Source organism: Bombyx mandarina, chromosome 11, assembly GCF_030267445.1.
Source record: "Bombyx mandarina strain Sakado chromosome 11, ASM3026744v2".
Lineage (NCBI taxonomy): Eukaryota > Metazoa > Arthropoda > Insecta > Lepidoptera > Bombycidae > Bombyx > Bombyx mandarina.
In genome coordinates, this window is record NC_143218.1 from 10604516 (window position 1) to 10626588 (window position 22073).

At 35.1% G+C, this 22073-nt stretch overlaps 1 protein-coding gene across 3 annotated transcripts in view; it reads left to right on the forward strand.

Moving 5' to 3' along the window:
- Window positions 1–22073, forward strand: part of Gbs-76A (Glycogen binding subunit 76A) — a 63866-nt gene that overhangs the window by 18691 nt on the left and 23102 nt on the right. The gene's annotated exons all lie outside the window — the stretch shown is intronic.

Consider the following 22073-nt stretch of genomic DNA (forward strand, 5'->3'; position numbering starts at 1 on the left):
CTACTGGACCGATTTGAAAAATTCTTTTTCCATTAGAAGCCGACATTGTCCCTTATGAACATAGGCTACATTTTTAATTTTTTTTTTAATTTTTATTTTTTTGTTTCATGTGTGTTTTAATGTTTCCGAAGCGAAGCGAGGGCGGGTCGCTAGTTTTATTATAAACGTAGCCGCGTATTATAAATTGAAATTATTTATATTTAATATAAAGGTAATTAATTATATGCTGAGTTGAATGAAGAAAATAATTTAAATGTGCCATGAAAACTTCAAAGTACTGTGTTTATTGTTTTAAAACGACGTCCAGACTCGACGTCATGTGTTTTTTTTAATTTAGTTTTGAAGAATATTTTGGTTTGGTTAGTTTAAGAGCAGGTGCCACGCATATGATTGCACGATGCGATTGGCGTGTTAGCCAGTTATATGTAGTAGCTTATTACATTCGATCCTTTAATAATCATTTACAATCGTACAGATAGAAAAAAAAAACGTTTTGAATTTTCATTAGAGCCTTTTAAGAAATAAATCTATATATTAATACGTGAAGCAAAAACTTTGTATCCCTTTTTACGAAAATTGCGCCGACGGAGGAGTATGAAATTTTCCACACTTATAGAGAATAAGTGCACAATGCTAATATTTTTTTAAATAATGCATAAAAGATACATTAAATCTATAAAGAAAACATTACACACATTACATACCATGTATTTGAAGCACACACGCATGCATACTATTTATTGTCAAACTTTTGTTCTTGGCGTCTGTTGTCAAATTGAGAATAGATTAAATATTATTTGCCTTTGTTAAAAAAATTTATAGTGTAGTCTTGGCAAAATTTGTGATTATAGTGTGAGTATAAAATACAATCATAATAGTGTACAAACTTACAATTCCAATTAATTATAGTCGAATTTCGACTACTGCGGGACCTCTAGTAATAGGAATTAGGTACTGTACTTATTTCGTTTTTAGCGAGACACAGGCATAGCCATCGTAGGCATAATTAAAATTAGTTTTGCGGTTAATTTCGCGTTTATTATTTTTCACTATTAACTACTTCCTGTTTTTAGACCACCAAGATGTCATTCTTCGGTATTTGTAATATTGTAACAAGTATTGTGCTAACCGCCGTCTAATTTTCTATAAAATAATTTCGTGACACTTAAGTTTGATTTATTAAAAAAAAAACTGTTTAATTTTAAATCTGTATCTGTAAAATGTGTATTTTATCTACAAATAACGTTTATCTAATAATTGAAAGATTAGTTGCCAGTGCAATGTGTCATAATCTAAATTATTCAACTTTACAAATGAAATCGTACGAAGTTTTTTTATTTTTTTTTTATTGCTTAGATTGGTGGACGAGCTCACAGCCCACCTGGTGTTAAGTGGTTACTAGAGCCCATAGACATCTACAACGTAAATGCGCCACCCATCTCGAGATATAAGTTCTAAGGTCTCAAGTATATATACAACGGCTGCCCTGCCCTTCAAGCCAAAACGCATTACTGCTTCACGGCAGAAATAGGCTACCCGCGCGGACTCACAAGAGGTCCTACCACCAGTCTAGTCTGTAGAAGTCTAGTATAATTCAGTTGAGCCTTATTTCTTATTGCAACGTGTTGATTATAACGATCATCATAAGCGTCTCTATTGCTCATCAAATTCCGTTTACAGCCAATTGATAATGATAACGAGCTACTCTGTCCTTGTTAGGGTTGAAATCACGAACGACTCGTGCAGTAGTACACTTTGCAGATATTTAATTAGCAGCTAAGGAAAATGTTAAAGTTATCGTAGTACTGAACTTTGATAACCCTAAATGGCCTTAACATTTATGAGTGTCAGCGTTGATTGAACAGCGCTCTTAGAAAGTCAAATAGGTAGTTTTCGGTTAGAGAAATCGATTTTATAACTGACAAACATTTTTATGAGCCATTTGAATGTTAGGGAAATTGTAATTGGTATAATTTGTTCTATATAGATTGTTTACATTTCTACGTACGTACGTAAACTATTTAGTTTTTAATAATTTTAAGCGGATGTTAGAATAAACGATAAAGTAAATTTACATATAATATATCGAATATATTAAGTGTTCATAATTGAGGCTATAACCAGAATGAAATTGTTTAAGACTCGAGTTGATGGACAATGTATAGAAACACAAATTTCGTATCAACTCCTTTAAATAGTTCGTGATTATTTATTGAAGTCTACGTTTATTTTTAATACACAGATAAAGCATATCTTAATACTTACGAGTACGTCTCATTTTACCAACGAATGGGATCTTAGCGATTTACCTAACGCACCTTGGAATGTTTTTAATATCCATAGCCGAGCCAATTTAATATTTAAATTCTTTCCATTTAATATGCCGAATTATTTTGCTTCGTGGAATTTTGTAAAGCGATTCCTTTGCAACGAATAAGAATATTTTGACAATTTATAAACCCAAGAAATTTGAAATCGTGATTATGGTGGTCAAAAAATTTAATTTCGGAGCTTATTCCTTCCTTCCAAGAAACCTTGTATGATAACTTCATGGGCTGTTAAATTGAGTATGACAACAAAACGTTCAATTTAATTCACTCATATAGAATAGTAGACTTTGTCTTTTAAATATTAAATTGTAACTAAAGCTAGTTAATGGTTAGGGAACAACAACAAAAATAAAATCGATTGACAAACAGAGGAGAAAAGTGGACTTAAGAGTATGTGTCTTTACCTAACAACAATAACATGATTGAAATAAATTTTGCTCTAAACGTTCGTAAATTTTGTGGGATAAAATAGTAATAATAGTAAAAATAATAAAAATAGTAAAAAGTACATATGCTTTTCTTGCTGGAGATTACGTGTAAAATGCAAACTATGGTAATAGACGACTTTATAGTATACATTATTCACGATTGTGTTACGGGGAACTGTTGAATGGTAATGAGTACTGCCATTTAGATTCAAACAATCTATGCAGTGCAAATAAACCGTTCAGATGAGAGATTTCTAACCGTAACAGCGATTTCGGATTTACTCAAACGTCGGAATCTTATTAAACTTATTTTAACTGAAGCGGTTCATTAACTACTGAAAGCATTTATTTTAGAGAATGCTTATCTCGAAATTAACTTACTAATTACTTAAATTACGCATGCCAATGTATTTCGTAAAGGTAAACATTTGAGAATTATTAAAAATTTTGAAGTCCACTACAATGGTACAACCTTAAAAAAAGAGAGTATACAATTCTAATTTGTATAATATGTAAATGTTGCTGCTACTAAACTTGCTCGTGAGTACTGCAGCTCGAACGAACCAAACAAGTTGCCATCTGACTTCTCTGTTTAAGGGAACAAACAAGGCTTTGTCCATTTAAGGTCGACTTATTTTTAGTAGCTTATTTACCGTACATACGTAATTATTATTTCCAACATAAAAGATGTATTGCGAAGCCACTGTGTTCGAAACGGAATGTCATCTTATCTATACTAATCTATACTAATATTATAAAGAGGAAAGATTTGTTTGTTTGTTTGTTTCGAATAGGCTCCGAAACTACTGGACCGATTTGAAAAATTCTTTTTCCATTAGAAGCCGACATTGTCCCTAATGAACATAGGCTACTTTTTTTTTTTTTTTTTAATTATTTTTTTTTGGTTTCATATGTGTTTTAATGTTTCCGAAGCGAAGCGAGGGCGGGTCGCTAGTTTTAATATAATTGTAGAATTTTGCTACGTAATTTGTTGTAGTGTTGTAGAAATTATCGAAACTACATGTACGGTTTAGAGTTAAATAATAAGTTAGTATTTTCGCTTATGAAACATTTGCTGAAAATTGCTAATTTTCTATGATTTGACATTTTAAATATTTCCCATTTACGTCCCCTTTTTTATCGCCCATATAGGCAGACGAATCTCTGGTTTCCCTTCAAAACGTATAAGGCAGACCTTTGTAGGCATTAAAAGGCTTTCGAGTTCGGATGCGTGTCAGATGTCTAGTGACAAAGTTGTTACGATTTAAGTCGTGTGATGGTTGTGACTGCGTGATATCATGCTGCGATGATTACACTACTGCGTTGTGGGTAAGCATCGATCCCACATTTGTAAATCGATCTTCTTGGATTTCATCGTTTATGCAAAAAGTTCGGCTACGAACGGCTAACAAAAAACTGCGTAGGTTGTGTGTGTGCTACGCCATTATTTGATTCTGATTCGATCTGTGAAAGCGATGTAAAAGCTATTTATGTCGGTTATAATTTGCGACGATTATTCCCCTAGGCAGATTGTATTCATTTGTTACGTTATTATCGATAGTGAGGTTCCAAAGATATTTTTTGCCACGTAGGTACTATTCGGCTTTGGAATGAGCTCCCTCCACGGTGTCTTCCGAGCGCTATGACATGTCCTTCTTCAAACGAGGCTTGCGGAGAGTCCTTTTGGTAGGCAGCGGCTTGGCTTTGCCCTTGGCATTGATGACGTCCATGAGCGAAGGTGACCACGTTCCATCAGGTGGGCCGTATGCTTATTTGCCATCAAAGGGAATAAAAAAAAATGTGTGGTGTCGTGGGACACCGGATAGGAACGAACGAAGTTCCTCATTATAAAAATATTAATTTTGAGTTCTATTCGAGGTATAAAGAAAACAATTATTCGGGTATACATTTTTTACTATGATTTTTGTATTATTAAAAATAAAAATAATCGGAAGGGACAACCGCTCCGCAGTGCAATGGAGCAGCCTCGCCCTGGGGAACTGCCTGCATTATCACGGTATCTAATACGCTAGGTAAGTATGATTTAGCGAGAGAAATACGAGAACGTCTATCAACTGTGTAACATATCGTCACCGCGATTCAGGAATTGTTGAATTTACGCGCAGCGACATCTGTTGATAACAAACTAAATAGAAAAAATCTTACGTTACGGACGTTTTTTCCCGGCTAGGGTACCCCTCCGTATCGTCCCATAAGGAACTTCGTTCCAAAAATCTTGGTGATATTCATCCAAGGTCAGAACTCCAAGCCCTGTTTCTCGAACAGTGGCCACTTTGTATGCGCCTGCACAGCTATTTCCAATGTAACGTACTTAGTCGGCCAATGGAAAAATATTATCATAATAATGTTGTTGCCTTTCTATTGGTGGGCGGTTTTTGATATATACATAATTATATAAATTACTACGGAACGATTAAAGTTAAATTTAATTAAAGAAAGTTTATTTCATTCCATAATTAACATTAAAATGTTTGGGTTCAATAATTTAAAAAAAAAAAAAAGAAGTGAATGACACGGTTGGCATTTAAAATTAATGATCACCTTATTATTTTATTGAATACTTTAACAACGATAAAGATAATAAACCGTAAACATAGTCTTAATTAAAACTAATATAATGTTTTATCATACACAAATAATGACAAAATTACACTTGTTTTTTTTTTTGATATGCTGTAATTAACTTTTCAAATAGGTAATAAATTTTATAAATTCGAATTAATAGTGTTAAACTTGAAAACTCGCAAATACAATGAAATGTAAGCACTACGCAATGAAATGTTTCTTAAAATGATGCGATCAAATTGTTTTCTTAGACACATTATTACGTTGTATTTGTTTAATTTGTGTCTATTTTTCGGCGATGTCATTGAAGGTCGTGTCCGGCGCGCACGCGCCGCCCGCCTACTGACTACTGACAAACAAGCAGTTACCAGGTCGACAACCCCACGCTAAATAAAATACATACTTATTTTTAAATCTTGCATTTTTATTTGGTTTTCCTCATATGACAATTAATATTAACAAGAGGTCCTACCACCAGTGTAAAATATATCGCCAAGACTACACTTTAGACAAATAATAATAAAGAGAAAACAGTATTTAATCTTTTCTCAATTTGAGACACTATAACTGACAGACTGCAATGAAAAGTTTGAGAATAAACAAATAGTATGCATGCGTGTGTGTGTCAAATACACGGTAGTGTGTGTAATGTTTTCTTTATTGATTTAATGTATCTTTTATGCATTATTTTAAAAAAATATTAGCATTGTGCACTTCTTCTCTATAACCTCTATAAGTGTGGGAAATTTCATACTCCTCCGTCCGCGCAATTTTCGTAAAAAGGGATACAAAGTTTTTGCTTCACGTATTAATATATAGATAACGAAAATTGTTTAAATCTACATTATGAAATATGAATTTTGAATTATTGACGTTTTTCAAGTATAAATGAATAAACGTAATCTGTATTCAGTTTTTACTTATTACATTATAAGTGAAATAGATTAAATAGAGAGAACGAATAATTTCAATTTATTTACCGTAAATTTATTTCTGTTACCAGAATGATAGTTTACAGTAGTCTCCAACATTTCAAAAGATCCTAATGTTAATTTCTAAAACCATTCCAACATATCGTGACGTTGATTGAAACATCCGTGTTTTGCCATTTTATTTTTAGCCCCTAAGACTTAATTATGTTTAAATATATCTTAACACGTTGAACGCCACATGAAAAATCGACTATTTTCGTTCAGGCCATGGTGCTCACCGATGAGCCTTGTCTTACTGAACCGTTCGGGCCATGAGCCGCGTGAGGGTTCCAACGTAAATGCTTCCTACAAACCACAAATTGCAGCTATCAAACAAAACGGATATGGTAGTGAGCCGCGTGGCCCTTTAGCCGTACCGAACGGCTTGGTTTTCAAATCCAATAGAAAGTTGTAGTATTTATCAAGATTGTAGCCTATTAAAATATCTTAAAAACTCGATAAAAGTCGATAATTTTTATCTTCCGTGCAAATTATCGCATTTTATAATTTTTTTAAAGAAAATCTCAAGTTGATAAAAATTATTGATTCCCTGATTTTGGCTTGGCCCGACTGGTGTACTATGATAGGCCCTCCGGTGGGCTGCATGCTATAGCCTATTAAAATATCTTAAAAACCGGACGGTAAAAGTCGATAATTTTTATCTTCCGTGCATATTATAGCATTTTATAAATTTTTTAAAGAAAATCGCAACTTGATAAAAATTATTGATTCCCTGATTTTGGCTTGGCCCGACTGGTGTACTTATGATACACCGGTGGGCTGCATGGCGTTCAACGTGCTAAGAAAACTTTTTCATAATTAACTACTTAGGTGTTAGTAAAGAAAGTAATTTTATAGTAAGACACGGATTAGCCAAAGTTGTTAAATAAAAAAGAATAGTGACAGTACAATTTAATTAGTGTGGAGAGATATACGACAGAGGGAAGATCTTCCACCGAGCGGGTGATATTTACTCGGTAGACCGACGGTCCGAATGTTGTTGTTCGGAACTTGTATATATGTGCTTTATCTTGAAAATGTCGTAAGCGAGATTCAGGCATCTGTCAAATATCTTGTGTTCTGTGATGGCTACCGCCACACCACTCCCCTCCGAGACTGGAGGTCGTGTCATTTAGTAAGCGTTGTCCGTGCTGAGATTAGCTTGCAAGGGCCAGTGCTGCTCGAAGTCTGCGGTGAGTCGAGACTGAGCTTGAATGCTGCGCGTGTATCATGAGTAATCCATGTGATGCAGAGCTGCCACGCCGGAGATGTGTGACCCCAAGCGTTGATGATCCGGTCGTGGGCTGCGATGGACTGTAGTTGCGTGATGAGGCAGTGTCTTGCGTGACGTAGGACCAGGAAGCGCGGTGAATCGGCTGCGATAGTCCTGTTCAGGCTGCAATGTTGGCTTGCTGTGGGACGACTGTTGATGACTTTGTTTTTATCTGCAAGAATGCGGGAATCGTGGTAGCCGAAGTTCTTGATGCGCTGATGATGAAGGCTGCAGTTGTTCCGTCGCAGGTCACCAGTTTGGGGATAAACGACGGAAGGGAAGATCTTCCACCGAGCGGGTGATTGTGCTCGGTAGACCGACGGTCCGAATGTTGTTGTTCGGAACGTGTATGTAAGCGACATTCAGGCATCTGTCAAATATCTTGTGTTCTGTGATGGCTACCGCCACAATTAGAATAAAAACAAAATAAAAATATTATGTACATTTTGTAGGAAGAACATATTATTATGAAAAAAGTTGCAGTTTTCAACATTTTCATTATTGTCCCCTTTTCAAACTTGCAATCTTCGCAAAATATGATTTCCTGTGAATAGTTGTAGAATCTGGAAGGGTTCAAAGATCTTATAAATCGTGAACGATATTATAATTTATCTGCGTTGCTGCATGTTTTGCCGGGTCGTGCACAGTTCAAATATACAAATACGAGTTTAGATAATATGTAGGAGATTCCTATCGATTGACAGAATTGCTGCCATGACAATCTCTTTGGTATCGATCAATATGTAAACCATACGCGGCTGATAGTTCCTTACACGAATAGTCAAACATTGACAACATTATTTTGTTGTGCCAGTTTCATTCTCAAAAGAGTTTTGTGATCCAAAATCCTTAAAATTATTAATGTTGGACACCATTCAATTTTGAACTTGGAATATTTTGTTCTTTCTTTTTTAAGCATTTATTTATTTACATTCGACCATATTATACAATATAATCGTATATTACAAAGTATCCGCGCTAAAAGGGAGCAAAAGGTGGCGCCATATTAGCAAGTAAAAATATTTAAAAAAATAGCGCCATAAACTACCACAAATCACTTCAATCCAGCACACTTCACTCTGTTTAAAACTACTGCATTCATATCTTTTCCACCTTCTATACTAGCGGTGAGTCTTCCAACAATAATCCGCTGTTTACGGGTCGAAACTTTTTCAACTTATCCCTTATACAAGATGGTGCTCTTTACCCCTACCCTCTATAATTCGTCAAGTACAATAGTGATCTTATCAAAAATGACGATGTAATAATGTTAATTACGGAAAGTCACACTAAGGAAAACATTGACTTAACTGATACATCAATGTTTACAATAAATGTATTATGGTCACAGTTAAATAGTTTATCTAACTGATAAATAAAATTAAATATAAACAGCTTTTATAATATTTTAAGATAGTACAACATTGACATTAATTCACAAAATTAATACAAAGTTAATACTATTTAACAATGATTCATACGGATTTTCTATGAATAATAATACTATCTAAATTGGTGATTAATTTTTAATCATAAATGCTCGTTAAAACCGTATGATTTTTATTTCATTTATAAATCATAGTGATCGATTTAGCTTTTCTCCATATTTTGTTTCTTTTTTATTACTCAAGTATAAAAAATATCTTTATCTATTAAGTTATATCACAAGCACCGGTCACCGTCCTCGTCGAACCCGTCGCTTGCGATGAAGGGCTCGACGAGCGAATTAACCCATAGACATAGTCCACTGAGTTTCTCGTCGGATCTTCCTAGTGGGTCGCGTTTCCGATCCAATGGTAGATTCTGCGAAGCACTGCTCTTGCTAGGGTCAGTGTTAGCATAACTCCGGTTTGGGCCCCGTGAGCACACCTACTAGTTAAGGTTACGCTGAAATAGCAAGGCTATCAGCTTAGGTAGGAGAAAAAAAATAATTAAGTTATTATCTATTAAGTTTGTGAAAATGGAGGCAACAAGTTCTTTCTTCTATATTGTTCCGTCACTGCTGAGGATCGCGACCACATGTGACGTTCCTCCACTGTGTTCGATCATGAGTGGCATGACCGCATGGTAAAGACTACCACCAAGTGCTTCTCTTACTAGATCCGACCATCTGGCTGGTGTACTGCCCATGGCACGCTTGCCCTTTATGCGACCCGCAATTATGAGTTTCTTTATTTCATGTCTGGGAGAGTCCGAAGAAGCTCATAACATATTTCATACAGCAGTATTTCTACAAATTCCTATTGTACAATTATGAAACATTTCAACTTTGATAAATATAGGTATATTTCGATATACATGATTTCGAAGATCATGTAAAGAGAAAGAATAAAATAGTTTAACAGTCAGTCTATTTGAAAGATGTTGCTGTACCGATACGTTATACCCCTTTGAGATCTAAGGTCGAAATCAGAAATAGGCTATTATCGATACCCAACGAATGGTAAGAAGGTAAAAATATATTAATAAGGTGCTACTTTGCATACAGAAGCAGTAGTCGATGATAGGAATTAACGAAGAGGCAATAAAAAAATTACCAAAAAATATGAATAATAACGACAGTATATTGATGTTCTAGGCAAAATGATTATAAAAAAAAAGTTTTAGTAGTAACAGTGTCCTTTATAGGGCAATTTCAACTAGAATCATGTTAATTACAAATTAATATGAATATTCCTTTACACGCAAAAGAGGAAATTTGTAATATGTTGAAAACACGAGAAATAGTTGAATTGATGATATTTACATCAAGAAAAACGACGGTCATGTTTTCTCTATCAATTTTGATTCCGGTTTTTATTTGACTGTAATACCAAACATACGATTTTATAGCCGAATAACGTCGATTTATTTTTGTTTGACCAACGTCATGTTCGCGGATTTTGTTCGCTGATGTAATGAAAGTAAATGTTTGCGCAGTTTTCTTCTAATTTTGTTTAATTTGGTAACTGGTTTTATGTAAAGAACGCTAATGTACTCTGGTCATTATTTCACCATGTAAAAAAGCCTTTCTTGTGGAGAGAATATAAATACGTAGATTAAAATCTTTTTAATACGCTGTACCACTGTCCTGCTTTCTTGTCAAAAGTTATGAAAAAAAACATATTTTATTAATTAATTGTTTTAATAATTAGCAGTAATTGATCTATAATATGAAAAATAACAACGTTGGACCAGTAATTAAAATTCTTTTATTACCTTAAATTCCAAATGATTTGATCTTAGAACTTATTACCAAGTTCGAAACGATCATAATACTTCGACATACAGATTAGGACGCAGATGAATAGATCGCCATTTTGGACGAAATCAAGACTTCGGGGGGTGAAAGGCTATTTCGTTTAAGCGACATTTTTGTATGTATAGATGTATATGTGCTCCAGTAACCGCTTAACACTAGGTGGGCTGTGAGCTCGTTCACACATTTAAGCAATAAAAATAAAAACGTGTGGCACTCGGGAACTGCCGCGGTAAAGCTATTGCATAGCATTTTTTATCAACTTATGCAATTATAATTAGACAATGATAATTTAATATTAAAACAATAATAAAACAAGACCACGCTTTATTAAACATTAATAAAAGCAAAACCTTAACTGTCCCCTTCACACTCATAAGCTAGTCCGCGCGAGAGAGTGATGGGCAGACTTTTCATGATGCGCATGCAGTGTGACGTCACGCCACGCGCTTATTCACAAACACTACACAAGCGCAACGTGTGAATGTGTTGAACGCGAGCTACATGGTAGGCGGAGTGAAGGGTGTAAGGTTTTTTTCGTTACGGAATTTCATGATTCGGTCGCCGCGCTCAAGGCCCGCGATAAAAGCTATGCAATAGCTTAACAACAAAGATAAATGTCACCTATTAAGCAAAAATTCGCTTAAACCAAATAGCTTCTCATCCCTCGATATGGTAGCGCGTCATTCAAAAGTTTGTAGAACGCATTTTTTCATAACTTCACACGGTCCCAGTGCGCTCATTCAAACTGTTCATAGTATAATAGTTGTACTAGTGTTGTGCTTGTGCAGGGCCGACCGGTTCCCGACGCATTCCACTGTGCAGGACCGCCAGCACAGCTCCCGCCTGCTTTGTAGAGCGGAATAAGCGTTCAGTGTGCATAGTGCGAGTTTTTTAACGTTCTCGATAGCGTAAAAGTTAGCTCGTATTTGTATGGAATGGGATCGTTTGCCGCTAGGGGCGCTGTGTCAACTGCATACAAAATTGGCTTAACTTTTACGCTATGGAGAACGTTACAAAACTCGCACTAAGCACACTGATCTCCATGCCAGCGGTGACGCATTACGATAGATCTTATATCCTGAACCTAATAATAGTTTAGTTGATTTCACTTGTATATACATATAACGTGTATTCAAAGCGTACTTTGTAAACGTATAGAATTAAGTAGAGACAGGAAAATACTTCAGAATACGTTTCATAGGTTAAGTACTAGATAGCTCAACGTTACACACACCGGCCTATCTCTCACGTCTTACACGTTTATCGTTGGCTTAGTGTGAAATTCATGTGTCTCATCAGTCGATTCAGGATTTTTGTAACTCGTAAGAATTACAGATAACTATCGTGACATTACACACAGCAACTATCAACAGGAAATTGTCCTTGTACTGCTCGGTAAAAGGTATTAAAGAATTGGTATTCAGTGTGAGCCATGCCTTACGATGGAGTCATCTTTTTTTTTTCGTTTGTAGATGTTTAGCGACATTTATGTTGTTTCATTTATTTATACGATTAATGATTTCTGTTAAATCTGAGCACATAAAAGCTATTTACTAAGCGATTAACACAGGATGTGTGGGTTTTGAAAAGCGTTTTATAGGTTAGTTGATTATATGATGTCAAACATATAAGTCGTCGTGGCCTAAAGGATTAAGACGTCCGGTGCATTCGTGTTGAGCGATGCACCGGTGTTCGAATCCCAGGCGGGTACCAATTTTTCGAATGAAATACGTACTCAACAAATGTTCAATACGTACTCAACACATGTTGACTTCCACGGCGAAGGAATAACATCGTGTAATAAAAATCAAACCCGCAATATGATATTTTGCATAATTACTGTTGGTAGGCACTCATGTGGGTCTGCGCGGGTAGGTACCACCACCCTGCCTATTTCTGCCGTGAAGCAGTAATGCGTTTCGGTTTGAAGGGTGGGGCAGCCGCTGTAACTATACTGAGACCTTAGAATTTATATCTCAAGATGGATGGCGTATTTACGTCGTAGATGTCTATGGGCTCCAGTAACCATTTAACACCAGGTGGGCTGTGAGCTCGTCCACACATGTAAGCAATAAAAAAAACATCATTGCGTTTCATATTACGTATACATATTTAATAGCCACGGACAAACGTTCACCTGCCTCGAAATTATGATTCCCTATACTATGGGAACTAGAAAGTGAAAATGTATAATATCACCTAAATGTGTCTAAAATCATTTAGAGATTTAAAAAAAAATTAATATTAATCCAGACAGAGAGCAAGCAAAAAGACTTATTGTGACACGAATGTATATCCGAAGCAGGAATCGAACCCACAACTCTCGACCCACTAACTAATTCGCCGCTAAGTCACTCGAAGTATACAGTAAAAATTATCTTTACAAAATATGAATTAAATGGAAAACTTATTGCTACCAGAGGTCATAACGTATTTATCAAAAACACATAAATAAAAAAAGAAAATAAAACCTGCTTCTTCATAATTATTTGGAAACACTAGCTGACCCGGCAAACATTGTTTTGCCATATATAATATTTCTAGGGAATTTCTAGTGTAGAAAAAAAAACTAACTTATTGTAAGTGTGTAGGGATGTGGTAAATGAGTGAAAGAGGTATGTAGTGCTGTGAACGATGAGGGAATATATAATAAAAATAACAAAACCTCATTCAACCACAAATTACCTCATTATAACAAAAAAAAAATGTCCAAATAAATAAAAAATGTTAAGGGTGGACAACCCTAATCACTTAGGGGTATGAAAAATAGATAGTAGCCGATTCTCAGGCTTACTGAATATGCATAAAAAATTTCATGAGAATCGGTCAAGCGGTTTCGGAGGAGTATGGGAACGAACATTGTGACACGAGAATTTTATATATTAGATTACAAAGTTATTGTAAATTGAGTCGCAATACGTTAAGTATTTAAATATAAATGGAACTGAAACAATTTCATTACGTCTCTTGCATTTGTCTCGCCTTAAACAAGTAAATTATTCTGCAGTGTGGTATAGCATCGACGAACACTGAGAAGCTGGCACAAGGGTATCTATTACATGACATGTATATCGCAAGCTGATATCAGGAACCAGATTTAGCGGGTTCGCCACTGAGAAGGCAGGGTCTGTGAATGATTAACATAGTATGCAGTTGTGTATTGTGCTAAGTGGCAAACTGTTCCCAATTCATCGATTTCTCAATTATCGTTTGATTTAAATTTAATTACTGCTCGAACCAATCGTGCCCCAATAACGATTAATAGCCCAATTTGGAGGAGACTTTCTGTGTTTGAAAGTTGTATGTCTTCATGATGCTACTATTCTTACGTTTATAATCATCAAAGATTAAAATATGTTTTTTTTCTTCGATAAAGCCGTTGACGGTAGCTCCAGATAAACCCGAATCTAATACTGGCACACCTAGCGTATTCTTTACGAATAATAATCATTGTTGTTCCCATATTGGAACTCTTTTAATCGATGTGAATGTTGGGTCAAGATACCGAAACGTCCCGTAAAAATAACATGTAAAATACTCGTATAAGCTTTTATACTTATCGTTTTTTAGAATTAAATTCCTCATTTCATGTATAAAGTAGATATGTGTTAAAATTACACTAGACGGCGTAATTTGAAAATGCAAAAAAAAACAATCCTTATTTAATTTCAAATCATTAACTAACGAGAGACACAGGATCGGGTCGCGTGCCGTGCCTTAGGAGACGCCTATGTCTAACAATGGACTAAAATAGACTGCTAATGATGATGGTGATTATATAGGTTGGATATTATAAGTACATGGTGTAAAGACCGGTACTTAAACCTATACTGGCTAATAGACGAGTCAAAGCCAGCTTGATTTGTTGGTCGATATATGATTTGATTTTAATTTGATGGCAACCAAACTTCACAAGATCATCCGCTAGTCCGCATCTAACTGAAGATTTCTTGAGAATTTAATTGAGAACTATCCAGTCATTTCCTAGCCTATAGGGAACATTTAAATCGACTTTTATAGGTATAGATTAGGATATGGACTATGATTCAAAACCAGTTCTGTTTTATGCAGGTATTGTCAGTGTTTCGATGGTGTGTTAATATATTCAGCGGGCAGGAACGTTTTTTTTTTTTTTTTTTTTTTTATTGCTTAGATGGGTGGACGAGCTCACAGCCCACCTGATGTTAAGTGGTTACTGGAGCCCATAGACATCCACAACGTAAATGCGCCACCCACCTTGAGATACAAGTTCTAAGGTCTCAAGTATAGTAACGACGGCTGCCCCACCCTTCAAACCGAAACGCATTACTGCTTCACGGCAGAAATAGGCAGGGTGGTGGTACCCACCCGCGCGGACTCACAAGAGGTCCTACCACCAGTAATTACGCAAATTATAATTTTGCGGGTTTCATTTTTATTACACGATGTTATTCCTTCACCGTGGAAGTCAATCGTGAACATTTGTTGAGTACGTATTTCATTTGAAAAATTGGTACCCGCCTGCGGGATTCGAACACCGGTGCATCGCTCAACACGAATGCACCGGACGTCTTATCCGTTAGGCCACGACGACTACACTATTATCAGCGTGCCTAGGTAACGGTTCTCTTGGGCCCTATTACTTTAGTTCGTTCTCAACGCATAGTGACTGGATTTTGTTGGTAATACACAAAAATATATTTTGTTTTACTCTTTTAAACGTATTTAAAATATCGGCAGAACAATACGTAGGTAAAGGTCGTGAACCCCGGCAACGCTACAGTGGAAACTTGCTAAATATGAAATTGTTTCGTAGTTTTGATGAGAAATTCACGGCTAAAGTTGAAATACCTATAAACTAGTGTGATCTAAATAATTCGTTGTATCATTAAGAACTTTATCACTCTCCTTCTGTCAAATTGGTCCCCGTGAGCTCAACCTAAATGTGTTGACATTTGCCCTAATAGTGCTTTGCAGAATCTATCACCGGATTGGAATCGGGAGCTGAGATGATCCGGCGAGAAACTCAGTGGGCTATGTCTATGAAATGATCCTCAGCTTTGGTAGTAATACGTCACTTTAAATTTTGATTTATCGATGGTTAGTGATCTTGATTTCTATATCAGAAGTCGATTACCTGCTATCTTTCTGCCTTTGAATCTGGGGGCGTACCTGCTTTTGGCTCATTTAAGATACGGAGGAAAACAGACAAATACTTTGACTGGAAAAAAATATAATACTGTATTATATTCTATTTCTGAGCTGCATAAGGAACCCTAAAAACTAAATTGTTTTACTATTTATCTGCTGTAATTTTCTCTTTTAGTTTACAAGTTTACGATACTTTACAACCGACAGCTATAGTTTAATTAAGGCACATACCAGTATATTGTTAAGTACTCAGGTATACCGCTGTTGGATAAGGTTTAATGAAGTAAAGAATAAATCATCGAAGACCGTATTAAAAAAGCTCGGAAGTTTACCTTGAGATATCTGAAGCTATACGCAGTCTGTCTTCTTCTCAGTCGGGCACTCTTGTCGGAGTGGTCGTGGTTGCGCTGATGCTGTATGTGCCGAAGGACCTGTTAGGTCGCCCATGCTCCCGACGACCGCCCTCCAGGCAATGCGCTTCCAGGTCTGGCGGTTCGAAGCGTTTCGAGTACATTCGACCATAGCGGACTCAGTTGCCTTCTTTATTAGATCAGTCCAGCGGGTCGGTGAGCGGCCTCGTGAACTCCTGCCCTCCACCCGTCCCTGGTTTACCAGTCTCTCCATCGAGTGCTCTTTTCTGGAGATGTGACCAAAGAATTTTAAAACCCTCAGTTGCACAGTTGACGCCGTCTGTAGTATCAATTTACAATTCACCAAACTAATTCATATTGTATTCAAAGAATTACTTTAAATTTCATAGAAAGGAAAAAAATAATCCTAATATGTTCGCATCGGTCTCGTTCAATCTTTTATTAAAATTGGTTCAATAGCCAAATTCTACGAAAAACACCCATCGACTAGGATCATTTTGTAAAAAAAAAAGTGTTTTTATTTCGAAAAGATTCTTCGAAGTATCGAACCTATCGACAGTAATATGATTTTTACTATAAAAAAGTACGTTAATTGTAGCCGTTGATTTTTCGATCTTATTATCTGCATTACTGTTACGATCGCCACCAGAGCTAAAGTCGACAACAATAATAGCAGCTTTTTAAAAAAATCTCATGGATTTACGTAGCAGGTAGAAGACCTGCTTGTGTTCCGAGCCACTTTTTGCCTTTGGTGATTGTCGCTTAAAATACACAAACAAAATACCTTTCAAAGTTGGCACGTTCTCACGTTTACATAATTGTTATTCGGTCGGTAGTTCGTTTATCTCATATGGAATTTGTGTAATGGCAGCCCGCGTCAATTCATTGAAAATTATGGTTTTAAATATTCATAATAATACTGTCGGCGCGACAAATCCTATTTTGGGTTCGTTTGGTATTTTATTTTCTTCGTTTGTCGGTGACCGGAGGTGTATCTCCTTCGTTTATTTTAACTAATGTTCGTCCAATGATTGAAATTCAACCATAATCGCAAGCACTTCAAGGTTTAGATTAATTTTAAATTGTGTATGTTGTACGTACGTGTATGTTGGTCTTTTTGTTCTTGGCATTATGAAAATAAAAACTGACTGTTTTTTAAAGTCAGAAATGAGAAACTCAGTTGACAAACAGAAGAGAAACTGGTACTTACCTGTTTTATAATTTAAAAGAACAATTCCAATACTTTTTAATTATTATTATAAAGCTCGTGAATAGCTAGTAAACAAAATAGTATTCGATTGGCAAACAAATAAATAAAAGTACTTAACCGTTTTTTTTGCCTATTCATATGTAAACAGAGCTTCAACAAAAGTGTCCATCAATCTAACAGACAAAAAAGTCTCATAATTAAAACGGACAAGTTTACGATTTTCACCTTTCTCAAATATTCTTTTGGTAATCATTAATTACTAGCTGACCCGGCAGACTTCGTAGTACCTCAATCGATAAATATAAAAGACCAAAATTTTTGTATAAAATAAACATAACACAAACAAAAGGAATCCGTCCAACGGAGGACACATCAAAGGAAAAACAAAATTGTTATTTTTATTTAATTCCAAGCATTTTCATATTTATCTACCTTTTAAACTTTCTCTGGACTTCCACAAATAATTCAAGACCAAAATTAGCCAAATCGGTTCAACCGTTCTTGAGTTTTAGCGGGACTAACGAACAGCAATTCATTTTTATATATAGAGATTTATATATTAGTAATTAAATTATTCTGGTTGTCAATGAGCTTTACAATTCCATCCTTTTATTAATATGAAGAGTGTGAAATGTTTCCAATTCGATAAATATGCATGTGATTTACTTTAATGGTGAGCGTAAACGCAATAATAAATGTGACTTTGTTTTCTTATTCCTCGCGACAAATTTACATTGATAAACGTATTTGTAGATTGCGGTAAATATTATATCCTTATTGATTCTCAAACAACGGTTCGTTTAGTATCTATTGTAATCAAATGACATCGGGTTGTTCCCGACGTTGAGTTGTTTAAGTTCTATGAATATTTTAAGTTCAATATCCGGTGGTTGCACCCACTCAGCAGGGAAGCGTTTAAAATCTCGACTGGGCTGGAAGATTAAGTTATGAACAGGACCGTATTGAGAAAATATATTAGATTAGTAAATTGATACGGTGTTTTTTTACAATGGTATTGAAGAAATTATATAATATATATTGAAGAAATTTTGAAAATGTACAAAAAAATACATAAATGTTCAAATACATAAATAAAGTTGATATCGTCATAATCTGTATTCATAGATAAAATAAACTTTTTACATTTAATTCTTCAGTGTTCAAAGTTTTTTTATACTTTTTTTGCCCTAGATTTGTGAATTTGTTCAATGCGCCTCTGTAGCATAACTAGATTAAAATAAAAAAAGTTGAGAAAAAACTTGTTATTTAAGGGCATAGCATTCAAATGTGCCCTTCGCGGTCACGGGCGAATAGACATTTGTCAAAGTCGAAATTGTCACTTTAGAGAGGAAACCGTGCCGAAGTTCGATGCTTATAAAAACACATCATTTCTGTTGCCGATAACGTTACTTCGTTATAATATTTTGTTTAGATTAATGATGGATTTCCATTTCCTACACGGAATTCAACTAGCCGAGAGCCATCATTTATGTAAATATAGTTACATATTTTCTTTCTTTAAATATAACCTAATTGTATTGTATTGTTAGTCATTACAGTAATACTATAGCAAACAGTTTTTGCCTTTGGCTTTTTTCATCTTTCCAAGATTTTTTTGTATTGTCACAAACCCTTTGTAATTCTCGAGAAATGACAATCCTGTCGTAAAAACAATAATTCAATGTTACCTTAACAAAATTATTTGTTCGCATTGTTTTTAGTGCCGGCGCGGCGGCGTACGTACTTACTTATCCTACGTCCGGACTAAAAAGTACCGTTATCCTGATTATTTCTGCCGCAGTGATGCCATTGCCATTTGGTTAGAAGCTCTGATACCGGCACTAGATCACCAAACAGAGACCATGAATTTTTAGGGGAAAGTTTTCGTTTGGGGCATTTGCCTAGGTGCTGAACCAGAGTTTAAGCAACCGCTTACGATTTTAAAAAAGAGTCCATTTTTCATTGCAGGTGCCAATGTGGTTGAAATTTCCTACCTTTCTGTCTGTTAAGCAACACAAAGCATACCTTAACGGTTTCGTCGCGCTAACGATAGTATAGTTTGTGCGGCACCCGCTTATCAAGTTTTTTTTACCTTGCCAATTGGATGCAAATAGATCAATATGGTTTTGATGCTAACGTTGAAAGCCGCTGCTGACTTATCGGTAGATTGAGTATCGTCAGCTTCCACTATCGCCATTTATTCATAGTTGTTGGCTTCAATTTTCGGGCGACTACGGAGTTAATTTTTTAGATAAAAATTTACATATCAGTAGCGTTTATATTAATAACGAGTCGTGCGTTCGTTCATTCCGTACTAGTCATTAATGTTGTAAATTGTTTGTACGGCATTACTACCATGACGGAACTAGTATTCCATAATTATTTGTAGTGTCTATATTGATGAAACATGATACAAATGTAGTGAAAAAAAAACATTAATCAATAAACATAATACTGAAATTGAAAGGAAAATTCCATACATTTAATAAATCAATAAAATTATTTTGAATTTAGAAATAATTGCCAGCCATACATAAATTATGTTTCAAATGGCCTTTACTGTAAAAGGGCAAACACCATAGGTAAAGTCTTATTATGTTTACCAATATAAGATATAAAAAAGTGACATTGAAATTATTTTTTATGTGATACTCAAATAAACATATTTATAAATAAAAAATACTCAAAGAGGCGAACGAGAGACGAAAAAAATATCGTTTGTTTATTTAAAGTTCGATTCGCTTAAATCCTTTTTAGCATATTTTCTGTTAACGTCTTCAATGTGCAGACATATTTCTTTTACAGTACTACAATATAGTAGACAGGGTACACATTTTAAGGAATGTAAACTCATACAGAAATTGTAATTAATAGGAAATTCACTCTCCTATTATGATGTGTCGTAGAATGAATAAAATAGAGCAGTCGTATTTTATCTTATCTGTCACGATTGCATTATTGTATTCAAAATTATAGTGACTGATAAGTTAGACCATTGTGTGTGCATGTGACTTGTCACTGTAGTTTAATGAACTAAAGAGTTTTACACAGTAGGTACCTACTGCAAGAAACTGATAATGATAATGAAATGAGAAAAAAATGATATTTTATTTCTTTTCGGGAGCAGTAGACGTAATGAAAACTAATTTTTCGGACTTAATCTCGCGTTTGTTGTTGTCATCACATCATTTCCGACCACATTTCAGTCATCCGTGACCAAGAAAACTGTAAAGTATTTGAAACATTGGAAATAGTACAGTGACAACAAAGAAACCGTTAGATTAAGCTATATTTGTTACGTTCTAAACTATAAGTTATTATTTGTGTTATAATTGATACGTTGAACGAAATATTGATTGATTGATCTATACGATCAGCCTCAGAAGTATTCATGCATTCCGATATGAAGGTTTGGATGACTATTATACGATTTCATTGGGACTTACACCTTACCTTGTGATGTCTGTAGGCTCTGGTAACCACTATTAAAGTGGTGGGTCGTTAGTTCGTCCACCCATATAAGCAATAAAAAATATATTGTTAAATACAGTTAAAAATTTTAAGAATCGTGTCGTCATTATTAAGTGGCATATACCGAAGTATTGTTATTGTATACGAGCCCTATGTTAAAGTCTGTATCTGGCTTGTGACGAGAAAGTACGTTATGACAACATTGCGACCTGCTTTTGTTGGAACTTGTCAGTCTATATACTCTTAAAATAATATAAGGGTTATATACTTTCGGACTAAGAGATTCTCAATTTTTAAATATGTAGTTTAATAATTTAATAATTATATTGTCACACAAATAACTGGCAAAAATTTCCGTCAATTATTTTTAAAACCAATGCAAATTATTTCTAATCCAGTAATATCATTAGGAAAGCTATAATTAATATTTTCGTTCTTTTCCAAAAACAGTTTTGATTTTTGCGTTTAAATTTAATCATTTTAAAGTCAACAGGATCCAATACTAATAAGTGCCCGCAAGCCTAATTACTGCTAGTATTTATCGTTGAATCATATATGCTAGCGGTATTTTGTCAATTACCTTCGCCTTCCGATTTTTTTCTTGCTCCCTCTTTTAATATCCCCCTAATTTTACGACACAGTGGTGAGTCCGCTGTGTTATTTGTGGCAGTAATAAGTGTGCGTACTAATAAAATCTGAGGGGTGGATTAGTCGTAAAAGAGAATTGTTAATTGACTTTTCAAGGTGAGTAGTAACAGCACTCTGGATCGTCTAAGGACTTGGATAGCCAGATGGATCCATAAGAAGATACTCTAAACATTTAAAGCCAAAAGAATATATTGGTAAAAAGTAATAATAGATGACTGCTGAGCGTGGTTTAGTGTTGAGCAAAAGGGGAAGGAAACTTCAAGGATATACCTATCAATCTAAAACTGATTTATTTTTTTGTATTGTTAAGTATATGGTGCGTGTGCCTACGCATGCGAGGCTTTTTTCAACAAATATAGGATAGTGTTTATAGCAGGCAAGTGTTTCACTCGCGTATCCCTCGTATCCAACACG